The following is an 18,980-nucleotide window of genomic DNA, read 5'->3' on the forward strand; positions in this document are numbered from 1 at the left end:
TCACGTAGTATATTGCCCAGCTACGTAGTATATTGCCCAGTCACGCAGTATATTGCCCAGTCACGTAGTATATTGCCCAGCTACGTAGTATATTGCCCAGCCACGTATGTCACAGGTTAAAAAATAAAAAATTAAACATATACTCCCCTTCCGAGGGAGCCCTTGTAGTCATGTCGCCTGTGTGCGGTGCACTCGGCAGCTTCCGGTCCCAGGGTTGGTAGCGCAGGACCCGTGATAATGCCGCGGTCACATGACTGTGACGTCATGGCAGGTCCTTCTCGCGCAGGCGGGCAGGACCTGTGATGAGGTCGCGGTCACATGACTGTGACGTCATGGTAGGTCCTTGTTGCATACCATCCTTGCCACCGGAACGTGTCGCTTGCATGGAGCGGTTACCGGAGCGTCGCAAGGAGCGGGAAAGGCGGCGGAAGGTGAGTATATGATTATTTTTTATTTTTTTATTTTTAACATTAGATCCTTTTACTATTGACGCTCCATAGGCAGCATTAATAGTAAAAACGTGGTCACACAGGGTTAATAGCGGCAGTAACAGAGTGTTACCCGCGGCATAACGCGGTCTGTTAACGCTGGCATTAACCCTATGTGAGCAGTGACTGCGGGGAGTATGGAGCGGATGCCGGGCACTGACTGCAGGGGAGTAGGGAGGGAATAATCGGACTGTGGCCATCGCTGATTGGTCACGGCAGCCATGACAGGTAGCTGGCGAGACCAATCAGCGACTTGGATTCCATGACAGACAGAGGCTGCAACCAATTAATATCCATGACAGACAGGAGGACGGAAGTGACCCTTAGACAATTATATAGTAGATACACAGTGGAATGTGTAAAAGTTTGGGCACCCCTTGTCAAAATTGCTGTTAACAGATAAGCAAGTTGAAGATGAAATGAACTCTAAATGGGCTAAAGTTAGGGCCCCTGCTACCCATCTGGTTTCCTTCCTCTTATGCACTATGGTTATGTCTTGTCTTTGCAATGCTTCAGATTATTAATGTGCTTGACTACTTGTGTCACTGTCTGTGCCCTATTGTAATGGCACCTTTTCTGCACAGCACTTTGATTGGATTTGTTCTATGACACTTTAAAAATGCCTGACTTTGAAAATTATATTTTTTATATAATCTGCACTTTATCTTACATGGGCTTATTTTCCATTTAGGATTTAAACACACCAACTTGCCAGTAAAAACATTACTGTTTGAAGCTTTTATATAATATGGTTGTATTTGGCATTATTTTGGTATATTTAATTAGCCAGTGCATCTGTATATACACTTTTTAGCACTTGGTCCTTGTTTATTGAATAGTAATCTTGGCATATTTTGGTTTCCTTTTGGCACTTCCCTATTTCAGGTTAGGCTTGTTTGAAGGTTTGGTTTTTACTATCATGAGTTCTGTAGCAGTCTTTGCCTTTTTTTTTGTTTTCCCCTATTTTATATCTTTGTACCAATAAAGAAAGTTAAAAAAAAAAAAAAAAAAAAAAAAATTTAACCCCTTCATGACCCAGCCTATTTTGACCTTACAGACCTTGCCGTTTTTTGCAATTCTGACCAGTGTCCCTTTATGAGGTAATAACTCAGGAACGCTTCAACGGATCCTAGCGGTTCTGAGATTGTTTTTTCGTGACATATTGGGCTTCATGTTAGTGGTAAATTTAGGTCAATAAATTCTGCGTTTATTTGTGATAAAAATGGAAATTTGGCGAAAATTTTGAAAATTTCGCAATTTTCACATTTTGAATTTTTATTCTGTTAAACCAGAGAGATATGTGACACAAAATAGTTAATAAATAACATTTCCCACATGTTTACTTTACATCAGCACAATTTTGGAAACAAAATTTTTTTTGTTAGGAAGTTATAAGGGTTAAAATTTGACCAGCGATTTGTCATTTTTACAACGAAGTTTACAAAACCATTTTTTTTTAGGGACCACCTCACATTTGAAGTCAGTTTGAGGGGTCTATATGGCTGAAAATACCCAAAAGTGACACCATTCTAAAAACTGCACCCCTCAAGGTACTCAAAACCACATTCAAGAAGTTTATTAACCCTTCAGGTGCTTCACAGCAGCAGAAGCAACATGGAAGGAAAAAATGAACATTTAACTTTTTAGTCACAAAAATTATCTTTTAGCAACAATTTTTTTATTTTTCCAATGGTAAAAGGAGAAACTGAACCACGAAAGTTGTTGTCCAATTTGTCCTGAGTACGCTGATACCTCATATGTGGGGGTAAACCACTGGGCACATGGTAAGGCTCGGAAGGGAAGGAGCGCCATTTGACTTTTTGAATGGAAAATTATCTCCATCGTTAGCGGACACCATGTCGCGTTTGGAGAGCCCCTGTGTGCCTAAACATTGGCGCTCCCCCACAAGTGACTCCATTTTGGAAACTAGACCCCCCAAGGAACTTATTTAGATGCCTAGTGAGCACTTTAAACCCTCAGGTGCTTCACAAATTGATCTGTAAAAATGAAAAAGTACTTTTTTTTCACAAAAAAATTATTTTCGCCTCAATTTTTTCATTTTCACATGGGCAGTAGGATAAAATGGATCATAAAATTTGTTGGGCAATTTCTCCCGAGTACGCCGATACCTCATATGTGGGGGTAAACCACTGTTTGGGCACTCGGCAGGGCTCGGAAGGGAAGGCGCGCCATTTGACTTTTTGAATGGAAAATTAGCTCCAATTGTTAGCGGACACCATGTCGCGTTTGGAGAGCCCCTGTGTGCCTAAACATTGGAGCTCCCCCACAAGTGACCCCATTTTGGAAACTAGACCCCCCAAGGAACTTATCTAGATGCATATTGAGCACTTTAAACCCCCAGGTGCTTCACAGAAGTTTATAACGCAGAGCCATGAAAATAAAAAATAATTTTTCTTTCCTCAAAAATGATTTTTTAGCCTGGAATTTCCTATTTTGCCAAGGATAATAGGATAAATTGGACCCCAAATATTGTTGTCCAGTTTGTCCTGAGTACGCTGATACCCCATATGTGGGGGTAAACCACTGTTTGGGCGCACGGCAGGGCTCGGAAGGGATGGCACGCCATTTGGCTTTTTAAATGGAAAATTAGCTCCAATCATTAGCGGACACCATGTCACGTTTGGAGAGCCCCTGTGTGCCTAAACATTGGAGATCCCCCAGAAATGACCCCATTTTGGAAACTAGACCCCCAAAGGAACTAATCTAGATGTGTGGTGAGGACTTTGAACCCCCAAGTGCTTCACAGAAGTTTATAACGCAGAGCCATGAAAATAAAATAAAAAAATTATTTTCTCAAAAATGATCTTTTAGCCTGCAATTTTTTATTTTCCCAAGGGTAACAGGAGAAATTTGACCCCAAAAGTTGTTGTCCAGTTTCTCCAGAGTACGCTGATACCCCATATGTGGGGGTAAATCACTGTTTGGGCACATGCCGAGGCTCGGAAGTGAAGTAGTGACGTTTTGAAATGCAGACTTTGATGGAATGCTCTGTGGGCGTCACGTTGCGTTTGCAGAGCCCCTGATGTGGCTTAACAGTAGAAACCCCCCACAAGTGACCCCATTTTGGAAACTAGACCCCGAAAGGAACTTATCTAGATGTGTGGTGAGCACTTTGAACCCCCAAGTGCTTCATAGAAGTTTATAATGCAGAGCCGTGAAAATAAAAAATCATTTTTCTTTCCTCAAAAATGATGTTTTAGCAAGCATTTTTTTAGATTCACAAGGGTAACAGGAGAAATTGGACCCCAGTAATTGTTGCGCAGTTTATCCTGAGTACACTGATACCCCATATGTGGGGGTAAACCACTGTTTGGGCACACGTCAGGGCTCGGAAGTGAGGGAGCACCATTTGACTTTTTGAATACGAGATTGGCTGGAATCAATGGTGGCGCCATGTTGCGTTTGGAGACCCCTGATGTGCCTAAACAGTGGTAACCCCTCAATTCTACCTCCAACACTAACCCCAACACACCCCTAACCCTAATCCCAACTGTAGCCATAACCCTAATCACAACCCTAACCACAACCCTAATTCCAACCCTAACCCTAAGGTTATGTGCCCACGTTGTGGATTCGTGTGAGATATTTCCGCACCATTTTTGAAAAATCCGCGGGTAAAAGGCACTGCGTTTTACCTGCGGATTTTCCGCGGATTTCCAGTGTTTTTTTTGTGCGGATTTCACCTGCGGATTCCTATTGAGGAACAGGTGTAAAACGCCGCGGAATCCGCACGAAGAATTGACATGCTGCGGAAAATACAACGCAGCGTTTTCGCGCGGTATTTTCTGCACCATGGGCACAGCGGATTTGGTTTTTCATATGTTTACATGGTACTGTAAACCTGATGGAATACTGCTGCGAATCCGCAGCGGCCAATCCACAGCCAAATCCGCACCGTGTGCACATAGCCTAATTCTAAAGGTATGTGCACACTGCGGAAAACGCTGCAGATCCGCAGCAGTTTCCCATGAGTTTACAGTTCAATGTAGACCTATGGGAAACAAAAATCGCTGTACACATGCTGCGGAAAAACTGCACGGAAACGCAGCGGTTTACATTCCGCAGCATGTCACTTCTTTGTGCAGATTCCGCAGCGGTTTTACAACTGCTCAAATAGAAAATCGCAATTGTAAAACCGCAGTGAAATGCGCAGAAAAAAATGCGGTAAATCCGCCGCGGTTTAGCACTGCGGATTTATCAAATCCGCAGCGGAAAAATCCGCAGAGGACCAGAATACGTGTGCACATACCGAAACCCTAGCCCTACCCCTACCCCTAACCCTAACCCTACCCCTAACCCTATTCTAACATTAGTGGAAAAAAAAAATTTCTTTATTTTTTTTATTGTCCCTACCTATGGGGGTGACAAAGGGGGGGGGGGGTCATTTATTATTTTTTTTATTTTGATCACTGAGATAGATTATATCTCAGTGATCAAAATGCACTTTGGAACGAATCTGCCGGCCGGCAGATTCGGCGGGCGCACTGCGCATGCGCCCGCCATTTTGGAAGATGGCGGCGCCCAGGGAGAAGACGGACGGGACCCCGGCAGGATCGGTAAGTATGATGGGGTGAGGGGGGACCACGGGGGGGGGGGGGGGATCGGAGCACGGGGGGGGAATCGGAGCGCGGCAGGCGTGGAACGGAGCACGGGGGGGCGTGGAACGGAGCACGGGGGGGTGGAACGGAGCACGGGGGGGGATCGGAATGCGGGGGGGTGATTGGAGCACGGGGGGGTGATTGGAGCACGGGGGGAGCGGACAAGAGCACGGGGGGGAGCGGAGCACTGGATGGAGGGGAGCCGGAGCAGTGTACCGGCCAGACCGGGGGGCGATCGGTGGGGTGGGGGCACATTAGTATTTCCAGCCATGGCCGATGATATTGCAGCATCGGCCATGGCTGGATTGTAATATTTCACCAGTTATAATTGGTGAAATATTACAAATCGCTCTGATTGGCAGTTTCACTTTCAACAGCCAATCAGAGCAATCGTAGCCACGAGGGGGTGAAGCCACCCCCCCTGGGCTAAACTACCACTCCCCCTGTCCCTGCAGATCGGGTGAAATGGGAGTTAACCCTTTCACCCGGCCTGCAGGGACGCGATCTTTCCATGACGCCACATAGGCGTCATGGGTCGGATTGGCACCGACTTTCATGACGCCTACGTGGCGTCATGGGTCGGGAAGGGGTTAACTGGTCTGAAGCTTCCCTTCTTAGGTTTCTGTTATAATTTGAAAGTGCCCACTGTACCTTGTGCATTATTTTTGGGGCTAAAGTTAAAGATGACCTAAAAGAAACGTAATATAGTCAAAGAAAATTGTTAAATTTTAAAAATTAAAAGAAAAATGGGCTAATGCAAAAGTTTTCAGCACCCTGCATGTTTAGTACCTAGTAGTACCCACAAATCCCCCCCCCAGCCCATTTTTGAAATTCAGCTTGTAAACGCTTTTTGTAACCAGCCAAGAGTCTTTCATTTCTTGTTTTGAGGGATTTTCATCCATTCTTCGTTTGGAAAATTCTTCTAATTTCAGTGCTGTGAGATTCTTGGGTCGTCTTGCATATACTGCTATTTTGAGGTCTAACTATAGAATCCAGACCGACGGTCATTGTACAATATTCAGCTTGTGCCTTTTGAGGTAGACTATTGTAGACTTCTGACGTGTTTAGGATCATTATCCATTTATAGAAGACATCCTCATTTCAACTTTAGCTTTTATTTCAGATGGTGTTCTGTTTGCATCAAGAATTGGTTGAAATTTCATTGAATCTATACTTCCCTCTACTAGTTAAAAGTTCCCCATGCCATTGGCTCCAACACAACCCCAAAGCACGATTGTTCAATCGCTATGCTTAATGGTTGACGCAATGTTCTTTTTCCTGAAATTGTGTGCTGTTTTTTTCTCCACATGTGTTCAAAGACTTCTATTGTAAGCAAGTATTTGGTCAGATTAGGTTAAAAAGTGCATCAAGCTCGTTTAGATGTTCTTTTGCATACTTCTGACTTGAAATTATATGGTGAGGACATACGAGAGGGTTTCTTCTGATGACTCTTCCATGAAGGCAATATTTGTGTAGGTGTCACTGGAGTTGTGGTACATTGCTCTACTGTTCAGAGTCTGCTAAAGCTTTCTGAAGGTCTTTTAAAGTCAAGTGGCAGTCCTGATTTGCCTCTTAAGTAACCATACGAGCAGCTCACTGAAATTTAGCTTGGTCTTCCAGACCTTATCTTGACCTCCACTGTTTCTGTAAACTGCCATTTCTTAATTGCATTTAAAACTGAGGAAAATGCAACCTGAAATGGCTTTGCTAGCTTCTTATAGCCTTCTCCTGCTTTGTGGACCTCCACCATTTTCATTGTACTAGGCAGTTGCTTAGAAGAATCCATGGCTGCTGTTTTTTGGCACAAGGTCTGAGAAAGCTGGGTTTTTATAAAGCTAGGAAAGGCCAGGTGATGCAAATTTCTTAACGATGATGGTGAAAGAGCCATAACCCTAACAGGCTAAATAAAGGTTTTTCTCCACAACGGAAATTTAACATGTAGAAGAAATCTCAGTGATGGATGAGACATTAGTATAAGGCTTGGGTTACTTGCACGTCAAGATGGGAGATTAATATGCTTGACATTAGGCCAGCTTCTGCACTGTGGAGTGAAAACAGCCAAGAGAGCTCGAAGCAGAAATTAAAATACTTAATCCATGCGAGAAGGTATAGAGTACATACAGTCCTGTGGGGAGCATTAATGTAGCACTAAAAATGAAAACCCCATTGGAGGGGGTATTGCAGTAATTAGCTTGGAACAGAAATTGCTAAATTAAATGGTTATTATTACCCTAAACAAAGATTCCGGGACTGGAAATCTTATTTCCAGTTAAACTTTTTCCTTTTAAAGATTTTTTTTTTTCATGCTGATACAATGTCCTAGTGATCCTATTGGAAATGTCAACCAGTTTAGTGGAATCCTGCTCTTGGGTAGAGGGCATAATCATCTGTTTTAAGTATTACCCAGCACTGATCCATCCAATAAATTGCATTTGAGAAAAGAAAAAATGTGATTTTAAAAGTGCATCTCCCCACCTGCTTTTTTTCCTTCACTACCATTGTCTGTCGCATGGTGGTAATACAGCACAATGTCCATGTGAAAGTCTGCCCTCCAGCTGTGCCTCATCAGTTGGCTCTTTCAGGTGGGTCATCTGACAGTCTGACAATTGAGATTTACCATCCAATGTGAAGGTTTACCTTAAGTGAGATGGATTAGTCTTTTAAATTGAAATCTTGAGCAGCAGTAATGTTAGTGGAAGAAGCAATTTCTGTGAGTCCTTTGACAAGATCTAGGAAAGTCTCTTCATATTTGAGAGATTCCACACAATCAAGGAACTTGGGGATATTGAATGGGAAGATAACTATTCCTTTATCTCGATGGATGTAAATTCATTATATTCCAACATGGATCACGAAATGGGGGTAAATGTGGTAGGTTTTTATTTAGCAAAGACTGATATGCTTCCCGAACAAAGATTTTCTGTTAAAGGGTCTGAAATTCTTGAACACAATGTGTTCATTTTTGAAGGCGTACTGTACTTACAGTTGCTTGGCACCGCGACTGGGACTCGTCATCACTTTCTAAGCCTGTTTTCAATGACAAAATAAGGCTTTATAAGCGCTTCCTAGATGATCAGATTATTATATAGAAGGGGACAGAGGAGGAAGCAGCACAATTAATAAAGGAGCTCAATAATAACGCCTGGTGGATTACCTTTACATCACAAATTAATAAAGAAAAAATGGTGTTTCTTGACCTAGAAATCAGCCATAGTGGGAAAAAAATTATTACAAAAACGCACTTCATAAGAGGATTCAAATGGCTTTTTAGATTTCTACAGGGCACAATACAAGTGGAAAGTTAATATACCCCACAGCCAATTTTTTTCGTATCAGAATTGTACAAGAGAATCTGATTATGTAACTCAGTCTAAAACTTAAAAAAGGAAAATTTAAGTAAAAAAGATATAAAAATTTGATAAATGGTGCATATAGGGATAACAAACATTCCTCCTGTGTTTTTATTTTAAAAGGAGAAACCAGGAAGGGGGATAATTTGAATATAGGTAAAGAAAAAAGTGATGATCGCTGGAAATTGAATTTTGTGACAATATTCAATAAGGGAAATAGTCATAAGAACTGTGCTTTCAAAATGTTGGTAGATCTTGAAGCGTGACCCTGTTTTGGGAAAACATCTCCCTGATAAACCAGGGATTACTTATAGACGGGGAAAACTTTGAAAAATTTGGTGGCCCCCAGTAAATTAAAAAAAAAAGTTGGATTCAAAAAGAAGAAAACATTAATAAAAGTAAGGATCAAATTTTATGTAGTGTTCTTCAAGGGACCAGAGTTTTTAAATGCAACTCCAAAAAATGTTGCACCTGTGTGATCCTAGATCACGGAGCTAAAATTATCAAATGCAATAATACTGGTAATGTCTTTGAGATCTCACAAAGACTCACCTGTAATAGTTGTATATGTCATCACATGCAGATGCGGTTTGCAATATGTGGGACGCTGCAGTTCCGCATTAATGGACACAGAAAGAGAGCAAAAAATGGCTTTTTAAAAGTCTCTCCAGGCATCCGCTAATTAAACATAACATTTTTAACATAAAAGTATAAAAGAAACTGCGGTGGGTCAGATACCCTCTGGTGTTGCAAACAGGAATGGTCTCTTAAAACGGAAAGAAACATTTATTCAGTCACAGTACCACGAGAGAGGGGATCCACACTTCAGGGACAGGAAACCTACAGACATAAAAGGGCGGCACCTCTCTCCAGCATCAGTCCTTGACAGGCGAACCTCTTCAGACAGGCCTTATGAAGAAGGTTGACGAAAAGATTACCCAGTCCTGGCAGGCCGATTCAGGTAGCGGGGTCCCCTACCTCGGACTGTCCAGGACGCTGGAAGCACCACACAGCAGGGGAACTGCATGTCAGGTGTCAACAGAGAGAAGCAGCCTTCAGAGGGGCTTACTTCTTAGTGGCCCGTCGCCACAGGTGCCTGGTGAGTATATGGTGCCTGCTTCTGGGGCCGTGCCTGGCGGGGCCTTTCGGGGCTGGTCGCGTCCTGGTGAGGTGTGTGCATCGATCCGGGTGGCGGCTGGCATTTTCGGTGGTGCATGGGCTCGCCGTGACCGGAAGGGGCGATCCCTGGTGAGGCGACCAGCAGTACAGCCTGATGACGCGGCCGGGCATGCGCGGTAGAGCCGTGCCGGCTGATAGCATCTCCCTGAATATCTGAGGCCGGACGTGATAGGCGGTGAAAATGGAGGTGCGGCCGGGCCTTGGGAGGCCCTATTGTCAGCTGGGGTCGTGGCTTTGGGAGGGGGAGGCCAGTCTTCAGCATGGTGCCGGGCAGGTCACATGGAAATCCTGCTGACCCCCATCCGGGGGCGGTACCGTTGGGGGCATATATAAGATGCTACTTGATGTCTCAGACCCATTTTTTCAAAATGGAGTCACCGGAGCAAGAAGCAACGCAGCCTGAGAAGCGGCAGCAGCCTCAGCCTGTAGAAGAGACCCATGCTATCTCTCAGCGTTGATCTAGTGGCAGTAGTCGCTCTAGTGGAGTTAAGAGTATTCAGAAGTCGAGACCAAACAAGTCCTCAAGCCGTAAAGCATCGCCGGCTAGGAAGGACCCCCCACTAGCTACGGTACCATTCACTACGCATCTGGGTAAGTGATCTACGTGAAAGTTCACTTAGTGATCTTCTGTTCCTCCTTATGTTGCCTCTCTCCTTATTAGGGGAGAAAATGTTCCAGAAAAAACAAACACAGGGAGTGGGCTGAGTGTGTGGAACCACTCCCAGATGGTCATGAGAAAAGGTTGTCTAAACCTTGTATACAACACTTAATAGAGGAGGAGGCCCCTGACCTTATTTCCACCTAAGGGATATGGTTAGACAAGAAATCAGGGGTTCTATTAAATCCATATCCCACAAGACAGATTTTAAGAGGGGGGAAAAAAATCAGATCCCCAGTTTCGGATTTTGGTTCAGACTCGGGTGAACTAAGCTCATATTCCTTTCCATATTCCTCTTCATCCATGGACGCTGAGTCGAGTCAGTCCTGTTTACCACTAGATAGTTAATCGCCTTGTTAAAGCGATAAACAACACAATGGGGATTGAGGAGCCCCAGTCAGTGGTCCATGCAGGACATAATGTTTAAAGGGTTAGATATAAAATCCCGTAGATCTTTCCCGGTGATTGATAAGATAAACACGTTAATTACAAGGAAATGGAAGAAGCCTGATAGGAAAGGTTCGCTCCCACCAGCATTTAAGAGGAGGTATCCATTTGAGGAAGATGCATCATCCTCATGGGATAACGCCCCGAAACTAGACGCGGCAGTAGCCAAGGAGTGCAAAAGGACCTCGCTTCCATTTGAGGATTTAGGGAATCTAAAAGACCCATTAGACAGGCTGATGTTTTTCTTAAGGGTGCTTGGGAAGCAGTAGCAGGATCTCTGAGACCAGCAATTGCGGCTACTTGTACAGCACGATCACTATTGGTATGGCTTGACCACCTAGAGGATCAACTCAAAAACAAAGTCCCTAGAAATGAGATCCTATCCTCCCTTCCTATAATTCAGGAGGCAGCAGCTTTTCTTTCAGATGCCTCGGCAGATTCTGTATAATTGGCAGCCAGATCTTCAGCCCTTTCTCATGCAGCCCACAGGGCTTTATGGATAAAGTATTGGTCAGGAGATTTGCAGGCCAGATCAAAGCTATATGGCATTCCGTGAGGGGGCACACTTGTTTGGGCCAGTACTTGATGAACTGTTAGAAAAGCCGGGCAAAAATAAGATTCCCCTTCCTAGGAAGACCCTCATACAAACGGGATTACAATAGAGGATGGTTTAACCACAGAAGATCAAATAGAGATAGATCCAGATATGACGGTAACAGGAAAAGAGGTAGAGAATATATATTTAAAACCTCTCGGGACTATAAAAAGCCTCAATGACTGCTAGACCCAGGTGGGGGGCAGACTTTCAGCCTTCTACCCTGTCTGGTTGAATATTTCCAATAGCCCGTGGGTCCTCAGCATTATTGCAACTGGTCTAAAGTTCGAGTTCCAAAAGATTCCTCAAAACAGATTTTGTCTAACACCCATACGCACCCAGGAACTTCAACAAAAAGGAGTGCTGATTAAAGTGCCCACAGTACAGAGAGGTAAGGGGTTTTATTCCCCCCTCTTTCTGATTAAAAAAACCTGATGGATCCTTCCGTACTATCATAATTTAAAGGGCCTAAATAAGTATCTACTGGTTCCTTCCTTCAAAATGGAGTCTGTAAAGACGGCAATAAAACTTATGTTTAACAATTGCTTCATGGTTGTCTTAGATTTGAAAAAAGCCTATTATCATTTCCCAATACATGCAGACCACCAACAATTTCTTAGAGTGGCAGTTTCAATTAATGATACGATAGAGTATTTTCAATATCGAGCTCTTCCCTTTGGAGTCGCGGTCGCACCCCGTGTATTTACGAAGATAATGGTAGAGGTCATGGCACACCTTCATGAACAGGACATTTTAATAATTCCCTACCTAGATGACTAATTGTGGGACATTATGAATCACATTGCACGGACCAATTGGGGAAGGTGACATCAGTATTGCAGAAATTGGGGTGGATCATTAATCTTAAAAAATCTCGTTTACAACCCTCTAAAGTACAGAAGTTTCTGGGTCTTGTTGTAGACTCTAGCGGGCAGGAATGTTGTCTTCCAGATGCAAAAGTGGATAGTATCCAACGGCTGGCAACCGGAGTGATTAATTATGTCAGTCTCTGTAAGAGGGGCAATGTCACTGTTAGGATCACTCATCATGTATCCCGGCGGTTCTCTGGGCTCAATATCACACCAGAACACTACAGTGGGAAGTTTTACATAACACCCGTCACCTAAGAGGCCATCTTGACAGTAAATTTTCACTATCCACTGAATCTATATAATCTTTACATTGGTGGACACACATACCAAATATACATAAGGGTGTTCCCTGGACAAATAATGTATCCCGAATAATAACTACAGCTGCTAGTCCCAGGGGATGGGGGGCACACATGGAGAATAGTTGGGTCCAGGGACTGTGGTCTCAATCCGAGCAGAATTCATCGTCTAACCTAAAAGAATTATTAGTGGTAGAACGCGCTTTAAGTAATTTCCTTATACCCCTACAGGGTAGACATGTCAGGCTTTTCTCAGATAACCAGGTGACCATAGCCTATATTAACCATCAAGGAGGTACTCGGTCGGGTTAGTTAATGGAAGTTGCGGATCGTATTTTTCAGATGGCCGAAAATCATCTACTATCTTGCGGCTCTTCACATAAAAGGAAAGCTCAATGTCGTGGCCGACTACCTAAGCCGCAACAAACTCGGACAGGGAGATTGGACACTGAATCAGACCATCTTCAACCAGATCGTACAATTATGGGGGTGCCCAGACATAGACCTTTTCGCAAACTGGGAAAACAGAAAGCTACATCGATTCTGCTCCTTAAACCCCAGGAAAAACCCATATGCGGTGGATGCTCTCCTAATCTCATGGCACTTCAATCTCGCTTATGCCTTTCCCCCTCTAAACTTAATTCCGATAGTTCTGAGGAAGATACGGGAAGACAGAGCACGGGTAATTATGGTAGCCCCGTTCTGGCCCAGAAGATCATGGTTTCCTTGGCTGAAGAAGAGATCTCTCCCAGGGCCCAATTCTCCATCTACGAGTGGCCAATTTACATCTAGTGGCATGGAATTTGAGCGGTCATTACTAAAGGCGAAAGGGTTTTCTCAAGACCTTTTTCACACATTACTAAAGAGTAGAAAGGTGTCTACAACAAACATTTGTTAGAATTTGGAAAAAGTTCTTAGAGGTCTCAGGGGCACATATTGGCCAAAAAGTCTGTATTAAATTTTTTTTGGAATTCTTACAGAAGGGATTAGAAATGGGTTTAGCCACAAGCACTCTCAAGGTCCAAGTTGTCGGCTCTGGGGGCGCTGTACAATAGTAATTTAGCCAGCAATCACTGGATAGCTAGGTTCTTCAAGGTGGTAACTAGGTCCAGGCCAGTCATTAAGCAAAAATTGGTTCCATGGGGCTTAAATTTTGTGCTCTCCGCTCTAATGGAAGCGCCATTTGAACCTATTGATACTGTCCAAATTAAAATCCTATCTTTTAAAACTGCCCTTTTAGTCACGCTCACATCCGCAAGAAGGGTTAGCGATCTACAAGCCCTGTCTAGACAGCCTCCATACATGCAGTTTAGAGAAGATAGTCATTATGAAACCTGATCCTCTTTACCTTCCAAAAGTAGCTTCAAAACTTCATAGATTGCAGGAAGTTGTTCTACCTTCGTTCTGTCCTAATCCCACCAATGATGATAAAGAATGAAAATTCCATTCTCTAGATGTAAAAAGGTGTCTTCTTAGATATATTTCAGCTACGAGCTCTTGGAAGAAAGATAATTCCCTATTTGTATCCTTTCAGGGAGTAAGAAAGGGGCTTAGTGTCCAAAAACACACTAGCAGGTGGCATGCAGATCCCGGAAGGTATAAAAGCTCACTCCACTCGAGCCATGGCTACTTCCTGGGCGGAGAGATCATAGGTGTCGATTGAAACATTTGTAAGGCAGCCACATGGTCTTCTCCATCTACTTTCCTTAAACACTATAGACTAGATCTGGATACCTCCTCCGATCTCACATTTGGGAGAAGGATGCTTGAGGCAGTTGTCCCTCCCTAGTCTTTTACTTCTCTGAAAGTCTCTCGTTGTGATTTCATGGTGACTGAATAAATACGTAAGCTACTTACCGGTTGCGGTGTTTTTCAGGAGCCCATGACAGCACCCTTATATTCCATACCCTCTCTTCTTGTATGGATCAATACTTCCTTTTTCCTTTTAAGTACTAAGTTTACTCACAGGGTGAATTGTACCATATTTTACATTGATTATGTGCTACTAACCAGGGAGGTCCTCTCATGCTCTGTAATCCAACTAATGTGTGAGAGAGGTGCCACCATTTTATGGCCGTAGGTTTCCTGTCCCTGAAGTGCGGATCCCCTCTCTCGTGGTGCTGTAATGGGCTCCTGAAAAACACTGCTACCAGTAAGTAGCTTAAGTATTTTGGATATATTGTTTGGGAACATTATGTCCAAATGGATTGAATGATATCATAGAGAGAGTTTAAACGTTTCTTTTTTCCTATGTTTTTTTTTTTTCATCAATGTTGACAAGGCTGGATCAATCAGTGGGTGTGTTCCTGAACTTGGGTCACACCCCAAAACAAGTTTCTGAGGCTGGGATAAAAGGTTTGCTGCTATAAATGCGATAGAATTTTATACTAGTAAGATTTGTACTGTGATTTTATGATACCTGAAGGATATATACTGTATCCGAAACACGTTGTATCTCCTCTATTTTAATATGAAATATCATCTTTGGATGGGAATCCTGGGAAGCGCTGCCATTCATGGGCTGGATGTGCTCTTTTTATTTTTAAGCGCAGCCGCCTGTCCCATGAAAGTGTAGACTGCCTAACTTTCATCAAGATGAACAAGTCCTGAATCTCCAAGGACTTTTGCACCCCAATCGCAGACTGTACAGACTAGGTGATATTGCATTTTTTTAGTGTGCTGCATTAATGCCACGTAACTGCACTCTGATTTCTTGTGTGGCTGCTGCTGCTGCTGCTGCTGCTCATGTTAACACAAAAATTTGTGGCTATGTGAACAGTCATGGGTGGTCTACATCTGCTGGGTTGGTTGTAGTGGAAGACATGTCTGGTTGGGTCTCCTTCATGTGTGTTGCCTGTAGCAGTAGGCCTCCGAGACTGTCAGGACTCCTCTACCTGTGTTACTATCCTTAAATTTTTCTGACAATTGTAGTCTACAAAACTGATGTTTGTGCCACCCGAGTGTGGCTCAGCATGAAAGCAGGTAGAGGTGTTGCATGTGGTATCACGGTTTCCAGCAAAGGAGGCCTACACCAATCCCTCTCCCACCTCGTCTTAAGGTACCTTCACACATAACGATATCGTTAACGATATCGTTGCTATTTGTGACGTAGCAACGATATCGTTAATGAAATCGTTATGTGTGACAGCGACCAACGATCAGGCCCCTGCTGGGAGATCGTTGGTCGCTGAATAAAGTCCAGAACTTTATTTCGTCGCTGGACTCCTGCTGACATCGCTGGATCGGCGTGTGTGACACCGATCCAGCGATGTCTTCACTGGTAACCAGGGTAAACATCGGGTAACTAAGCGCAGTGCCGCGCTTAGTAACCCGATGTTTACCCTGGTTACCATGCTAAAAGTAAAAAAAAACAAACAGTACATACTTACCTACCGCTGTCTGTCCTCCAGCGCTGTGCTCTGCTCTCCTCCTGCTCTGGCTGTGAGCCGGAAAGCAGAGCGGTGACGTCACCACTCTGCTTTCCGGCTCACAGACAGTACAGGAGGAGAGCAGAGAAGCAGAGCGCAGCGCCGGAGGACAGACAGCGGTAGGTAAGTATGTACTGTTTGTTTTTTTTAACTTTTAGCATGGTAACCAGGGTAAACATCGGGTTACTAAGCGCGGCCCTGCGCTTAGTTACCCGATGTTTACCCTGGTTACCGGCATCGTTGGTCGCTGGAGAGCGGTCTGTGTGACAGCTCTCCAGCGACCAAACAGCGACGCTGCAGCGATCCGGATCGTTGTCGGTATCGCTGCAGCGTCGCTTAATGTGAAGGGGCCTTTACTGTGACGTTCAATTGAAAGCTGTAAATGCTGTTCCAGACCTCGATACCTCATGCCGGGCTGATTGCTGCAGTGTCATGCTAAAATTTGCACTGTGGGTGAATTAAGGCCACTTTCCTGGTGTCAGTCCCTCATTTCATGTGTTTCGCAGCACTTGAGGCCATTCTAAAGTGTTGTTCATGTGTTTGTTTTTGCCTCCCATTGACATGAATGGCATTCGGTTATGTTTGGCAAATATTGCAAATTCGGCGATTGTAATCTGAACCGAACATTGAAATATTCACTTATCTCTACTCTTAAACTCAGGAAGTCAGTTGTCTCTCAAGGGAGAACGTGTCCTGCTAAGTGTTAAAGGGACACTGTCACCTGAATTTGGAGGGAACAATCTTCAGCCATGGAGGCGGGGTTTTCGGGTGTTTGATTCACCCTTTCCTTACCCGCTGGCTGCATGCTGGCTGCAATATTGGATTGACCTTCATTCTCTGTCCTCCATAGTACATGCCTGTGCAAGGCAAGATTGCTTTGTGCAGGCGTGTACTACGGAGGACAGAGAATGAACTTCAATCCAATATTGCAGCCAGCATGCAGCCAGCGGGTAAGGAAAGGGTGAATCAAACACCCAAAAACCCCGCCTCCATGGCTGAAGATTGTTCCCTCCAAATTCAGGTGACAGTGTCACTTTAATTAATAAGCGGTCTGACCCCAACTCTAAAGAAGGGCAATATTGCTGTTAGAAACTCCTAACCTACGGTGTTCCAGTAGTAACATGGTCACAGATATACACACCTCTGGGTTGCCATAAAAGATCTGATTCTGTTAATCTATAGAAGCTTCACGCTGTATATAACAAAGCTCATTTTCATCTATACAAGAGAACTGTGTAAATGTATTGTCATACAACAGAGTAACTGTATCTTACATATACCATTTACGGGGGAACTCTGCCAAGATCCTTAATGACACTGTCTGATCAGTTCAGATGTTGGGAGTCTCGTCTTTTATCTTTACAGCACATCATATAAAGGGGGAAGAGAATTGCAAGCAAACCTATAACAAGCTTTCGCTTGAACCCATGTAGTCAATATCTTGACACAAGACTATCATTCTGGTGGCCCTGGCTTCAGCATGGTGAGTTAGTGAGCTAATCCGCTGTTAACACAGATCCTAGAAGATACAGTAGGTCGGTTCCAATCTTCCCAAGATGGCTTCCAAGTTCCATAGCATTCAGAGTGTGCACCCTTCTTCCCGTGCTAATCCCAGGAAGCACAATAAGAAAGTGCTCCTCATCAAGCAATATGTAAGGTTGCGATACGATCTTCACCTTGCATCTTCTATACACACTATAGACTTGATCTCGGATCTTCTGTTGCCTTTTTCTTTTAGGATAAGGGTTCTATAGACTATGGTAACGCCTTAAGTTTAAAGTTTCTCTGTAAATATCTCAGGTGGTACTTTCATGGGTGATGGGAAAACACTAAATTATCAGTAATGTGATTTTCCTGAGCCCATGACGGCACCCTTATATTCCCTCCCGTCAATGGTAAAAGGTGATGACTTCATTTTCTTTGTGGTGGTTGATTCATGTGGTGTGTTAAAAGAAGAATCATGGTATTTAGAATTAAGTAGTGTCCTCTTATGCTCTGTAAACAACAGAGGTGGTGGAGAGGCATGGCACTCTATTTCTGAAGATTTCCTATCCTTAAGGGTGGATCCTCTCTCAGGTGGTGCTGTCATGGGCTAAGGAAATTCACATTACTAGTTAAAAACTTTGTATTTCTCTCTTCCTTTTTGTCTACCTGCCTTCTGACTCTAGGTCACTGATGTTTCACTGACTTGCCAGTCGGAAACAGGAGGCAGGCAACTAGTGGGGAATATGGAGATAGGCAGGAAAGCGGTAAGTGCAAGGTCGACCCACTGCACTGGAAACAGAATACAATTTCAACTGTAGATTTCTCTAAAACCGCAAAATAGATATCTACAAGGAAGGTAAAGGATTTACTCAGCATTACAGCATCTCTGCATACAGTGGCTTGCAAAAGTAATCACTCCCTTGGCTTTTTTGCTATTTTGTTAAATTACAACCTGTGTTTAAATTGTTTTGTAAACCGATTTTAGGTGTGATGTATCAGATCAGCACTAAATAGTCTACTCTAAAATGCTGAACTGTGAAAAATATAGGCTTAAATTTGTGATCAAATAACTAACAATTGGCATGCGCATATGTATTAAAACCTTTTTCTATGAAGCCTCAAATTTTCTGGTGCAAGCAATTACCTTTATAAGTCACATGCTTAGTGAAAGGATGGCCACCTGTGTGCATTCTAATATCACATGGTCTGTCAGTATATACATGAAAGCAGGTGAGCGGATACAGTAACGGTCGGAGGCAGAGCAAGTGTTAACAGAGGAATTTAATCTGACAGCGTTACTCCACACAGGGAGGGGATAAATGGAACATAGGGCAGAAAACTGTAGACTGTTAACTTAAAGGCAACAGGTATATGAATAGACAAAGAAAAGTTCAAAAGCATCAAACGTATCAATCCGGCGTTGATAAGGAGTAGTCTCGGAGATGGTCACGGTGGCGTTCTGGCCTGAATGCTTGAAGAATCCAGTGTCATCCTGGTATGGAAAGGGCCCTGAATTCTGGTGTAGTCGTTGGTCCTGGACTGTCCGGTTGCAGGTTCTGG

Source organism: Ranitomeya imitator, chromosome 3 (assembly GCF_032444005.1).
Source record: "Ranitomeya imitator isolate aRanImi1 chromosome 3, aRanImi1.pri, whole genome shotgun sequence".
Taxonomy (NCBI): domain Eukaryota; kingdom Metazoa; phylum Chordata; class Amphibia; order Anura; family Dendrobatidae; genus Ranitomeya; species Ranitomeya imitator.